Raw genomic sequence first — 14846 nt, 5'->3', positions numbered from 1 at the left:
TGAACATTTGCAAACATAGACATAAACGGGTTGACATTTATAAATTGAGAAAACCCGCTAGTTTTTTTGCGATTCCATTAAATGTTGAAACATATCTTGCCCGACGTGGTTTCGATCTTGAACGTTTTGTTTTTCTTTTCCTTTCCCTTAATTTTTTTTTTCTTTTGGAACTCATTTTGGTTAAAACTAGATAAACGACGGACCACGCGTTGCAGCGGTTGCATTTGGGTGGTTGATTCTTATTCGTGAACCTGATAATGTTATATGTGTAATGGATGTTACATAACTTATATCGTCCATTGTAATCAACGTTTTTGAAGTTGTTCTAGTTACAAAGGTAGTGCTAACTATTTTTCAAAAGAAAATCCCTCCTTGCTGCAGCTTATCGTTGCTGACTTGTTGATGAGTAACCTCTGCCTTGGTACGAAATTGGGTGAAATAGCTTATGTGGTGGTTATTTAGAGTAAAGTTACCACATTAGAGTGGTTATTTCACTCTAAAGGATAAAAAAAGTTATTTGCATACCAGTATTTCCTTTCATCCAACAGGCACTTGAATCTACGATGACCGGTTTTGGGAGAGAGTTGTAGGTGGCCAAGTTGAAGTCTGTTGCGTTGTTGGTACATAGGGTAAGCTGGATAGTGTTTCAATTTAAATAAAGAAGAAAACGCTTAGATGTTTGTGATATATGATACTGAAGTGTTGTTTATTCAGTTATGTAATTGTAGACTACATATTTACTTACTTTAGGTTCACGATATCGATTGATCTCTGCTGCTGCTCTTCGTTAGGGTTGCAAATGTTTCTTACTTCATCGATGTCAACATACCATGAACATCAACGCACCCATCATCCCCAACATGCTGATTAGAATCAATGGAACTAACTGCCATAGGGCAACCAATTGATTAGACCATACAACATCTACAACATTGGCAAAAAGATAGCACCAATAAAAAAAAAAACAGTTAGGCCAAAGCATTACCAACAGTTAGAGGAATAGCACCAACGTTTCATTCCTCAAACGACGACAAACACGATACGCTATCAGGCATTCCACCAGTTGAAAAACTATATAAATAATTACCAGAGTCTCGGAGATGTGCACTCGAAAAGTCACTTGGTAAAGACCGAAACAAAATACTCGCAACAACACCTAGAGGATCATCTGGAGTAGTCCCACTACAACTACCTCTTTTTTGCCTTTTTTCTATTAGACGTCATTCAAATCGACACTAATGTTCAACATGTATTCAACAACAAAAACATATAAGTAATGCATACATATAAGCGACAATAAAATACACCAAAAATGGCAGACTAGAGGAAAATCTAGGGACACAACTATAATTTCTTAAAATGATTTCAAATAACAATAACATCAGGAAGTGAGTAACATAACAGAATAAAATTCCATAACCTCACACTTCACCATTTCAGCAGATGAGGCGCGGGTATCAGGTTGAATATAGTGTTTGGAGATGGCACAATGCACAATCTGCACTAAGTATTCTGCTCCATCACAAAGGCTAGTAACCACAAAGATGTGATGATAATTATTTGTTGAAAACAACAAAAGTAATAGGATTGTTGATTTAGTAGTAGTCTTGCACCTTCTTAAGGATTTTAACAATCCTAAAATTGTTGATGTCTCAGAATGCATGAACTCATGTAAAACCATTCCATACTGGTCTCAAACATATGTCTTACATATGATAAAGCATTTTTCAGTCTATAAACACCGTTCAACTCCTTCAACCGAACAAAGGACTAAAACTAACTGCAAATACGGATTAATAAGTTTATTAGAGTCAATATTAAATAACAAAAGGTGCAACATACCACATCAAATTCATCTCAATCTAATTAATATGGAAATGTCGATTTTACGTATGTATAATAAGGGCAAACAATATGAAACAACAAACAAAAAAAGAATTCAATGAAACTACTGCTATAATAAGAAAATAGAACAAACAATATGAAATAACAAAAAACCCTAATGGAAGGAGATTAAAAAGAATACATTAAAGCAAATACTTATAAATCACAAATCGAACCTGCAGTTCGCAAACCGTATGCAAATAATTACGATTTCAGTCTCAACACCACAGAAAAAGAGATCTATAGTAAGACGGACCTTAAAATATGAAGTCTGAACGGCTGATGACAACGAACCACCTACTTTCAGATTGATCACTAAGCACCTTGTCCCTCAGATCCAAATTAACATCAAAAGCTTGCTTCATTCCAATTCATCTATGTTAGTTAACAATCCAACTGATAAATAACATAATACTGTATCGAATTGACATAACTAACTTCAATATTCGTAGAAATCAAGCTTACATGCGGGAATGTTATCAGTCCTTTATGAGATTGATCTATGAAGTAAAATTATATTATATTGTCAAAATGAATTAATATGATGAAGAAACGTACATATTTTCAATTAAGCACGCATGCAGTGATTTTGCGTGATTTTGCCTGACCCGAACACACTGAAAAATCAGATAACGCATAGCAATTTGTTATTTGTTTAGCATAAATGATGAACTTACAAAATTCATGTTTTTTCTTGAAGTTACCTTTGGCCATTTGTACTTAAAAACTGCAAAATCAAGAAACAAAACGTGACAATATTAGTAAGTGAACCATCAAACATCACAAACACATTTTGTTGGACCAATCTTGACATAAAGTAATAGTTAGAGGTTTATTTTGTGAAATTATATCTCAAATGGATTTGAGGAGGTGGAACATGTGAACGGAGAACAAGTGGGCTAGCCGTCATTGTTTTCAATCTTGCTTCTTCCTTGATTAGTTCTAATATATTCTAGACTTGATTATCCTAGATTATTCTAAACTTGTTTAGTGGACAAGGTTAATCAACTATAAACAGGGATAGTTGTTCTATGTAATAGGAGGATTGTATTAAGAGTTTTTTTATAATTAGATAAGGACTTCCAATACGTTCTTGTTCTTAAATTTCACTATTCTGTTTTATAATCTGATACCAATTTCTTCAATTGGTATCAGAGCTAAGTTACAAAAAGAATCGTGTTGTTGATCAAAAGGACTAGATCAATCACCAGATTCTAAGGCAGAAAAAAATACGAGCATCGATCGAAGACCAAATTCATGGGGGATATTATCAATACCTCGACTGCAATCAAGGATACCAACCATCTTACTTTCCAGTGCCCTATCCTAACTGCGACCAATTATCCCATCTGGTCGCTTAGGATCAAAGCGATTTTTAAGGCACATGGAATCTGGAAATTAATTGAACCCGGAACTGATGTCGATCAGAAAAAGGATAATGTTGCAATCGCTTATCTGTATCAGTCTTTACCTGAAGACTTGATTCTTCAAGTTTTAGGTTGCACCCATGCAAAGGAATTCTGGGATGCAATCAAGACCCGTCACCTTGGAGTTGAACGAGTAATGGAGGCTAGGCTTCAAACTCTTAAAGCTGAATTTGAAGCAGCACGGATGAAACCGGATGAAAGATAGCGAAAAAATTGATGATTTTGCAGCAAAACTTTCTGAAATTGCCTCAAAATCAGCTGCACTTGGAACCATCATTGAGGAAACCACGTTGGTGAGAAAAATATTAACTGCCATACCAGAAAAATTCTTAAATATGGCAGCCACTATCGAACAACTGGTTGATCTCCAAACGGTGAAATTCCAGGAAGTTGTGGGTAGGCTAAAAGCTTATGAAGAACGAACTAGTCTAAAGACTACAAATAACAGCCATGACCAACTTCTGTTGTCCTATGAAGAATGGGACTCAAGAAAGAAAAGGGAAACCAACTTTGGTCGAGGTCAAGGGAATGGCCAAGACACCCGGGGTAGGAGCCGAGGTCGTGGACAATTTGGTAGTCGAGGAAGGGGTTCGGTCCGCAGACAAAACTCTCCTGCTGGAAGACAAACAACCGAAAGTTTAACTAAAGATCGATTCAAGCTGCAGTGTTTTCGATGTGATGCATTTGGACACTTCTCATCCCATTGTCCAACACGAAAGAAAGGAGAACAAGCAAATTTGACTCAAGCGAGATCAACCGAACTACCAGTAGCTAATGATGACAGGCCTGCACTATTGATGTATGTGGCCAATCAAAGAAACGAGAAGAAAGTTATTCATTTAAGTGAAAAGAAGGTTTTCCCAGCAAAGTACGAGTCACATGATGGTAGAGAAAACATGTGGTACTTAGATACTGGAGCAACAAATCATATGACAGGAAAGGGCTGTTTTCAAAACTTGATACAGATATTGGTGGTACAGTGAGGTTTGGGGACAACTCGTGTGTAGATATAGAAGGAAGAGGATCAATTCTTTTAACATGTAAGAATGGTGAACAACGTTTGTTGACCGACATACTTTATATCTCATACTTAAAAGACTAACATATTTAGTCGTGGGCAAGCTGAAGAAAGGGGTTGTGTAATCTTGATCAAACATGGTTTCTTGTATATGTTTGAGGTAGATGGATCGCTGCTAATGAAGGTTCAAAGGTTTCCTAATCGGCTGTATAAAATTAATCTCGAGGTTGGGACACCAATCTGTTTACATGCCAAGATTGATGATCCAGCATGGTTGTGGCATGCCCGTCTCGGTCATGTGAACTTTGATACAATAAAGCGGCTAGGGACCAATGATCTAGTTAATGGAGTGCCAGTTATTGATCACCCTATACAGATGTGCGAAGCATGTTTAGCAGGAAAACATTCACGACAAAGTTTTCCTGTTCAGACAACTTTTAGAGCCCAAAATCCACTGGAACATGTTTATGCAGATCTGTGCGGACCCATATCCCATGCCACCCAAGCTGGAAACAGGTACGTTCTGCTGATTGTTGATGATCACAGCATGTTTATGTGGTCTTTCATGTTAAAAACCAGAGGAGAGGCGTTTGAGCAATTCAAGAAATTCAAGGTGATTGCTAAAAATCAATATGAAAGGAAAATAAAGGTCCTTAGAACTGATCGAGGAGGAGAATTTACATCCAACGAGTTCAATCAGTATTGTGATTATGCTGGAGTTACAAGACAGTTGACTGCACCTTACACGCCACAGCAGAATGGTATCGTTGAAAGGAGAAATCGAACAGTGATGAGCACAACAAGGAGTATTCTTAAAGTAATGGATATGCCACAAAGTTTCTGGGCTGAAGCAGTACGTCACTCGGTTTATGTTCTAAACAGGTTGACCACGAAGATTCTAGAAAATCAAACACCATATGAGGCTTTAAAAGGAAGAAGACCAAATCTTGATCATTTACGGGTATTTGGATGTGTTGGATATGTGAAAGTACCTTCAGATCAAGTAAAAAAACTTGATGACAGAAGTATTCCTATGGTTTATTTAGGAACTGAACCGGGAACTAAAGCATATCGTATGTATGATCCCGAGGAGATGAAAAAAGTAATCAGTCGAGATGTGAAATTTGATGAGGCACGCTAATGGGATCCCCATTCCGGAGTAGAATACAATCAAGAACCTAATCACAAAGGAGAATTTGTGATACATATAAACCCCGGTGAAGTTGTCTCGGCTGATCAAAATTCCGAAAATGGGCCTATTGGTTCAGGCAGCCCAAGTAGCTCATATAACCCACAAAACAACTCCTCAAGTCAAGGAAGATCCACCAATGAGAAAAGTATAACCCATTCTGATGTTAGCAGTCCGTCAAAACAATAGTAAAACAGCGAGGACCTATGATGTCTCGTCTCCCGACAGATACAGTCAATGAGTTAGATCCATCTATGGCAGAAGAGGAGACATATGATGATACACCACCTCGAGGTTGGAAAAATCAAAGTAATATATATGATCTTCTTCTTACTGAAGGAGAACCAACAAATTTCGGGGAAGCTACAAGATATAAAGAATGGCAGCAAGCTATGGAAAGTGAAATAGCTTCCATTGAAAGGAATAATACTTGGGAGTTAATGGATCTACCCCCGGGACACCGACATATTGGACTAAAATGGGTATAAAAAATTAAAAGGGATGCAAAAGGAAATGCCACACGACATAAAGCACGGCTAGTTGCCAAAGGCTACATCCAAACACATGGTGTAGACTTTGACGAGGTATTCGCACCCGTAGCTAGACTTGAGACTGTTAGACTTATTCTAGCTTTGGCAGCCCAAAAGAGGGTGGGATGTTCATCACCTAGATGTTAAAACAACATTTCTACACGGTGACCTCAAGGAAGAAGTCATTGTATCTCAACCGAAAGGTTTTGTGATAAACGGGAAGGAACAAAAGGTGTACAGACTGTCAAAGGCTCTCTATGGCTTGAAGCAAGTCACGCGTGCTTGGAATACAAAATTAGATGGAGTTCTAAAGGAATATGGATTTCAAAGGTGTAAGCTTGAACAAGCTGTATACACAAAAAGAACACAAGAAGGATCACTTTTGGTAGGAATTTATGTTGATGATTTGATTGTAACAGGTAATAACCCGGAGAAAATTAAACAATTCAAAAGGCAAATGGAAGATAAATTCGAGATGAGTGATCTGGGTTTACTTTCTTATTATCTCGGACTTGAAGTAATACAAGGCATAGATGGAATAAAGATTCAACAATCAAGATATGCTAAAAGAATCCTAGAGGAAGCAGGAATGTGGGAGTGCAATTCTACCAAATATCCAATGGGACCAGGTCTGAAGTTGATGAAAGATGATGGCAACACATGTGATGATACAACTGAATACCGAAAAAAAAATTGGATGCCTTCGGTATTTAACTCATACACCGGATCTTGCATACTCAGTTTGATATGCAAGTAGGTATATGCAAACTCCTAAAATTAATCATCTTCAAGCTGTTAAGCAAATTCTCGGGTACTTAAAAGGTACAGTAGACCTGGGTATTCACTATAGAAGGAATGGTAGCAATAACCTACTTGGATTGAGCGACAGCAGCTTCTCGGTGGACCTAGATGATGGAAAAGGTACTACTGGAATAGTGTTCTACTTTGATGATGGACCTATTGCTTGGAATTCACAAAAACAACAAACAGTTGCCTTGTCATCCTGCGAAGCATAATTTATGGCTGCTACTGCAGCAGCTTGTCAAGCAATATGGTTAAGGGGACTCTTAGCTGAAATAACTGGAAGAAAAGAAGAACAAGTTGTGATCAAAGTTGATAATAAGTCAGTAATATCATTGATGAAAAATCCAGTATTTTATGGAAGAATTAAGCATATCGACACACGGTATCATTACATACGAGAGTGTGTTGAAAAGGAGAAGATTAAAGTTGAACACATCAGTGGGGATCAACAACGGGCTGATATTCTTACAAAAGCATTGCCGAAGTTAAAGTTTGCTGAAATGAGAGAGATTCTTGGGGTTCAAAGGATTGAAGACTCAAAGAAATAAATGATAACTCAAGGTCAAGATTTGGGTGGGGGGGGGGGGGGGGGGGGGGGATTGTTGGACCAATCTTGACATAAAGTAATAGTTAGAGGTTTATTTTGTGAAATTATATCTCAAATGGATTTGAGGAGGTGGAACGTGTGAACGGAGAACAAGTGGACTAGCCGTCATTGTTTTCAATTTTGCTTCTTCCTTGATTAGTTCTAATACATTCTAGACTTGATTATCCTAGATTATTCTAGACTTGCTTAATGGACAAGGTTAATCAACTATAAATAGGGATAGCTGTTCTATGTAATAGGAGGATTGTATTAAGAGTTTTTCTATAATTGAAGAAGGACTTCCAATACGTTCTTGTTCTTAAATTTCACTATTCTGTTTTATAATCTGGTACCAATTTCTTCACATTTCACTCATAATCAACCACTATCATCACCAATACATTTATACTCACATACATACTTTACGAAGCCAACAGGTATGATTCAGTCCCCTACAACATAAGCTTTGCCAGTTAAAAAATTATTTCAGCTACTGCACTATAAGAACTAAGCGCACGAATCAAAATTTCCGAAAGAAAACGGCTCAGAGCAAACAGCGTAAATGCGATTCAGGACATAGCACCAGTGTTGTAAAAAACTCGATTACTCGCCGATTAATCTCCGATTAATCATTTTTAGGAGAAATCCGTTCCGATTTCCAAAAAATCGTTTAATTAAACGGTCAACGTTAATTGATGGATCAAAATCGAATTTGATAATCAAATTCAGTCAAATTCAAAAATGTTTAATATTTTAACATAAATTTAAACTAGAATTTTATAGTTTTAAAGCAAAATGAACAATTTTAGACAATTATGTTAAAAATTATCTTTATATTTATGGTTTTTTTTTCTATAGTTACACATATAATTTTTAAAATTTAATATTTAAATGTAAAAAGTACAATCCGATTAATCCTCGAATTGCCGATTAATCCTTCCAAAGTCCCGACCGATTAATCCCCGAATAGCGAATTTTGCAACCTTGCATAGCACACATAAACATCATTTTACAACAGCATATCAACAAAATTCAAACATCCATAAATCAGTTGTAACACAAAAATGCAAATAAGAGAAACAAAAATAGAGAATTAAAAAAAAAAAAACTAATAAAGTTACCGTCTTATAGAATTGAACGAATGGAAGATCAGATGTATGTACACAACTACACACCAACCAATTATCAATTATTTGTATTGTAAATCCATTCAGATATTCAATAAAAGCAAACTTCCTACATAAAACTCATTAATTCAATCAAAAAAATCATATAATTACTCTATAATAAGAAACTGTCAATAATCGAGTTATTTTATTCAAATCCTTTACTCGTATTTTTAACAGAACTACTATGTAAAATTATTCAATTCCTTCAGGCGTCAGATAGGTGTGTAGCTTAAAATCAAAACACTTCATGACATAGATATAGATATAAAAGAAATTCAGAAGCGATTTCACAGGCAATACCCCCAAATATAACCCAAGCCCTAACTGATTTAAAAAGAGAATTATAAAACTGACCCAATTGCAATTTATTCGCAAATTAGAGAAAAGGGCGATGGAGAAAGATATTGCGCATGCCTGAATCGATTCGTCACATACTCGTGTTGTCGTGTATTGTGAGGACGATGGTGTTGGTTGTGGTGTGCTGGCCGGCCGCCAATCGGCGTGGTGGTGATGATTCTGTAAGGGACGGAGGTTATTGATAGGGAGGAAAGATTGGTTATTGTGAAAATAAAAAGTGGGGTAACGTTAATTGTCGTATTAGGGTAGTTAAACGACCTAAACAGTTTAGGGGCTTCTTTTAGTATAGAAGGCAAATAAATAAATATGTTTGTGAGATGAAATGTATAAATTTTTTTTTTTTTTTTTTTTTTTTTTTTTTTAAATATGTTTGTGAGATGAAATGTATAAAATTTTTTTTTTTTTTTTTTTTTTTTTAGAGTGTAATAATAAAATTAAAATAATAATAATAAAAAGAAGAATCTCACCGTTGCCATGACCGTTGTGTTTTAATTTTTTTCCTAATGGCCACATCTCGCCCTCACATATGTTATGAAAGGACTTGAAACACCACGAAAAGGAGGGCGGCACCCAGGGCGGCCCCGTGCCATCGGCGCCCTGCAGGCTGGCACGAGGGCGGCACCCACCACTGTGCCGTTGGGAGCCCTCTAATAAGAGAAGACTTTGGTATACTTTTAAAGTTTCAACCCGTTTGACCTATTTTATAAAATGTTGAGATTTGCGATTGCTGGCACTAGTTAACACTCTTAGTTTGTTGTATCAGGGACATCGTAGAACGTACATCGGTGCACTTCCTGGGAAGTTGATCCAATGTTTAAAAATTGTGGGTACCTTTAATCCACTTGTTCTTATTGATGAGATAAACAGGGTATAACAAATTTTTCATGAGTAACACACACACACACACGAGCAAAACGGTTCTTTCATGGATCATTATCTGAGTGTTCCGATTGATCTTTCTAAGGTTAGAAGAGAATGTTCCATTTTTTCCTTTCTCTAAAGGGTGAACATATTCTAAACCTATACTAATTGTGCAACTGTAATCTGTTCACAATGGCATTTTTGTCATTTCACTTCAAAAATAAAATCCCCCAAACTCTTTTGACGGTTGATTATGTCGTAGTAATTCCGATGTATTAGGCGACGCCACCACCACCAACGAATCTTCACCAACAATTTGCTGAACAAGAGCGTATAAATTTTATATACTAGGTCAGAATCTTCGAACGCTCCATAAACATCTCCGGTGACTAGACTGTCGAGGAAGACGACGTAAGGAATTGATTTACTCTAGGTAAACGACTGTAAGTTAACGATTCCCGTTCCGGTAACATCATCGATTTCAGGCCATCATATCTCAACGAATTGTCGTCCTTTGTAGATTAAAGAGTTAACTTAGTGTTATTACATGTCAATGTTTATTTGTGTTTCATTAACAGTATCTCTTATTTTTGTTGTTTCGAAAACGAACGGTGAGTGTAAGCGTAATTTTTATTGGGGATTTGAGGGCTTTTTAAAGTGTGTTGGATCTTTAGTTTTCATGGTGTAATTTGGGTGGGGGTTTTCATCATGTTTATGTTTGTGATATGTGCTTATATTATGTTTAAGTGTTTATTCTTTCTTCATATTGCAGATTTAGTTTGAAGTTTCGAATTTGCAATTTCTGTTTTGCCGTTGTGACATTTTTTTTTAGTTTGCAGTTTCTGTTTTGCAGGTTTTCTTCTCGCGAAATCAACGGCTAACAAGTGGTACGTTCTTATTATCTGTTTCACGTGTTAATGTTATGCACGACTGTATTTTTTTACCATGTTTTTTTTTTCACATACTATACTTATACTTATTGTAGCATATCCCAACATGTTGTGTGCATTACATTATACTTATTTACATGCCTTAGTGCACTATACCGGTACATGTTTTGCATTACATTATATCGCATTAAATTACACGTATTTACATGTTACATGTCTTTATGCTTACATAGTATACTTACATGTTTTATACTGCATATTATACCTACATGCTTCACACCTACATGTTTACATACACATATTATACATACATGGCTTGTTATACTTGCATATTTGACACTTACATATTTCACCTATATGTTCTATTACTTTAGTTTGTTACATGCCATATTTATCTTTACATTTTTCATAGTAAGGTTTCTATTTTATCTACTTTACTTGCATTTAGTTACTTCACTTAACGAATTTCATGGTTCTTCTGGCCGGAGGTCCTTAGGAAGCAGCCTCTCTGCCCTCTAGTATAGGGAGGGACGACTTCTTCTACCCGCGGACCGATAGGTATCCGTGGGTGGAGGAATGACTTCCCTTTTACTCTAGGGTAGAGGAAAGACTGTCTACATCTAACCTCCCTCATACTCCACTTTAGTGGAATTGTGTATTGTTGTTGTTGTATTTTGTAATTCTTATAAATTTTACAAATTTGCTTTATTTGATTGTGTAAATTTATCATTGCGATAATTTGTTTTATATCACTATCACTATCACTATCACTAGTCACTACTATACATTATAATAAAGTCAAAAAGATACATTTAAATTTTTCTCCTAATCTCAACCATTGGATCAGGGAAATTATCATGACCTACTCATTCTCTACACCCTTGGATATAATTATAACTCAATTAGTGCATTATCATAATTTTCCTTCCGATATTGCCCCTACATCAAAAAAACACGGTCAATTAAAAGATACCGAATACAAATTGGGTCGACACCTACAATCACCTATTGAGTTAAATCGCCACCTACAATCAATCTGAACATGTAATCGTTTCCAGAAATCAATCGCAGAGTTCAATCGCAGAAATCAATCGCACAAATCTGGATCTAAATTCTTTACGGGTAGATTTGTGGGATCAATATCTACTGTTGAATAATCGTCACATGCAAATCACGGGTTAGTATTTCTGTAGTTGTTATATTTTCTGAATTCCTGAAATCAATTGTGTTTATTAAATTTGTGAATTATGACTTCGTCACATTAGGGTTCTTATATTAGTTTTTTCTTGATGAAAATAATAACCTATTTATATGATCATATATTGTAGTTTTGAATTTTATACATCAACCGATCAACATCGAGTGCATATTGTTGTTAAATTTATTAGATTCAAAAAATTTATCAATGTGTTTTTAATTAAATTGTGATTTTTGATAACATGGAATTTGTGTTGATACTTGCAAGTTTAGATCTTAACCAGATTTGTATTTTGTATACTGTATTATTTTGTGTTGATTAATAGTTTTAATTAAATTAAATGTTACCCGTTTCCGTTGTCAGTTACTTAAAGCGCTGAAAGTTATATTGAAATTGCCCTCATTAAATCAAAAATGTGGGTTCAGTTGTTGTGGAAAGGCTCAATTATTAACAAGACCCGTTTTGACCTTTTGTGCTTTTTTGGACCATTTGACCCATTCCTCTTATTATGTGTTCATTTAGATTTCATATGTTAATTTTCTTCGTAACAGAACATGTCTAGTGCGTTAATTGATGAACAATAAAATTATTATTTATGGACAAAAAAAGCATTTCTGGCTAGCTAAACCTTCTGCCCCAAAATAAAATTATTATTTATGGACAAAAAGTATTTCTGGTGATTTTGTGGTGTACTGTATTTTAGTAAAATCGATCTTTTTAATACGCACAAGGACCTTAGTCTGAAGAGTAATCATATGTATTTGTCATTAACAATGCATAACATCGATTTTGATGATGACGAGGATGATTACAACTTGGAAGACGATGGTGGTGGTGGTGGTAAGCAATCATATTCCATCTCTGATCTATGATGAAGATGTGTCCCAGAGTGATTTTAATGCCAACATTATATGTGCAAGACATGGGACAAGGCCATCGGTGGTGGGACCGTGGGAGATCTGGTGGTGGCTCTGAAAGATGGACTTAGATATTTCAAGTGACTTGTACTTCACCATTAACTCGAACTGGAGAAGAAGTGGGTCGGATCAGATCACTATAAAAGCACCGGCTGGAGTGAGTACTAAAGAACCAGTAAGTGAGCCTTTAGTACACCAAGATCATCATAGTGAATGTTACTCTTTCTTATCTATATCTTATATCTTACCCATATCTACTCTGTGAGTCAACATCTCACTGAGTCAATCTTTCTAAAACTTAGCTATAGGTAGAAAATTGGGCGGGTCACGTGACATGTCAACATGAGTGAGTTGAAGTAGGAGTCAAGATGGATAGATAGACTATTTATTTAAAAACAAAACGAGTCTACCCATTTTCTTTTAACGAGTATAGATTCACAGAAATCTTAATTTAATATTATTTGTTACTCATGTTCACAAAAATATACCGAACAAGCTAAGTAAGTCTATTGTTGTCACTTTGAGCGTCAAGTGGTTGAAATATATGGACAATTATTGTTGTCATCTGATTAGAGGAAATCATTTTTCATTCTAATTGAAATTTGACCACTATTGATAAATTATGATGAATAGTCTTTGATAATGTTATGGGTTGATAGTTATTTTTTATTTTTTTTTGAAAGGCAAGAAATTTATTATAGAAAAAAGAACGCAATACAACTAGCCAGAAGCTAGCAAATACAACGAAACACGAGCAAGACACACATACGAAAGCAAAAATGAACTAACGAACCCCGCGACAAAAGTAGGCTAACATCACGACCAAAAAGACCACACATACGAAAGCAAAAACCAACTTAACGATCCCCGCGATAAAAGTAGGCTAACATCACGGCCAAAAAGACCATTAGCACAAATAGAAGCTCAAAATAAAGCCTACAATGAGTCCGAGTCCGAGACCGAATCCGAGCCCGAGCCCGAATCCGAGTCCGAGTCCGAGCATGAGCATGAGCATGAACAACCATCCACATCCGATTGTTTCATAAAATTATTGAGAATAACTCTATCAATCCACTTTGTTTCACACGACATGTTTTCCGTTTCCATTGTTTTCTTTCTAGAATGAAATTAATAAAATGGTGTTTAATTAGAGGCCTGAAATTTCGTTTCTTGCGTCGAAATCTATTCACCACGCTAGGCCCCTCTCGAGTAACACCAATCTGAACATTCATCTCCGGAGAAACTTCATCAACATTAGAATCAAGAGGCCTCGAATTAACCAAACACTCCTCTATAATAGTCACAGTAGGCCCAAATGAATTGGATTGCTGGATGTTTGCATGAATATGAACATGATTTTTTGCACCAGGTCCCACTAAAATATCATCATCATTATTAGTAAGCCCATCCATTTTTTCACACGCCACTTTTGAATATTCAAAATGTTTGCCACCGTTTGAATCACTTACTTCACAGGGACCCACTTTATCATTTGAATCACTCAACTTTTGACCTTTCTCTATCTTTGGTTCCACACCAGAAAACATGTTTGGAGCAGGATCCATGACCGGAGAAACTTATGGGTTGATAGTTATAATTGCAGCAACATAGGATTGTTGTTATATGTTATATACTTTCATATTATTGTCACTCTCGAGTTGACCCGTTTATAATCAAATGGATAACAATTTATCCCTTTGCTTTAAATTTGGAGTAATTCTTCATAATTTGAAGATGATCTCGATCTGTATGTGCTCAAGCCTATTTAATATGTGGAAATTGAGGTTTGGCAGGTATGTTCCTTTGTCATAGCTTAGTTAAGGATAACTTTTTTTTTAAATAAATACCAAAAGAGTATTATTTTGGATTGTTTGGAGTTTTTTAAAATTGACTTTAACTGTTGTTTGACAGATGCAGGTGATGTGTTTATGGCAATGTTTTGACATGTGATGATCTAGAGTACGCAAAAGATGTCATAAACAAAATTTTCACCAACATAGAGGTATTTTGTTATTA

At 35.8% G+C, this 14846-nt stretch overlaps 1 long non-coding RNA gene across 12 annotated transcripts; it reads right to left on the bottom strand.

Annotated features, from left to right (window-relative positions):
• Positions 1-219: 219 nt before the first annotated feature.
• LOC139902938 (uncharacterized) lies at positions 220-9154 on the bottom strand. 12 transcript variants are annotated; one of them, XR_011777819.1, is made up of 8 exons: positions 8962-9154; positions 2589-2611; positions 2443-2501; positions 2141-2243; positions 986-1780; positions 746-886; positions 526-634; positions 220-413 (listed from the first exon to the last, which is right to left on the bottom strand). It is a non-coding gene; the product is annotated as an uncharacterized lncRNA (long non-coding RNA). The 12 variants fall into 12 exon arrangements; XR_011777814.1 differs by adding an exon at positions 8560-8674 and having other exon boundaries at positions 221-634; XR_011777815.1 differs by adding an exon at positions 8560-8670 and having other exon boundaries at positions 221-634.
• Between the last annotated feature and the right edge of the window lie 5692 nt (positions 9155-14846).

This window comes from Rutidosis leptorrhynchoides, chromosome 3 (assembly GCF_046630445.1).
Source record: "Rutidosis leptorrhynchoides isolate AG116_Rl617_1_P2 chromosome 3, CSIRO_AGI_Rlap_v1, whole genome shotgun sequence".
Lineage (NCBI taxonomy): Eukaryota > Viridiplantae > Streptophyta > Magnoliopsida > Asterales > Asteraceae > Rutidosis > Rutidosis leptorrhynchoides.
This window is presented reverse-complemented; position numbering and strand designations above follow the sequence as displayed.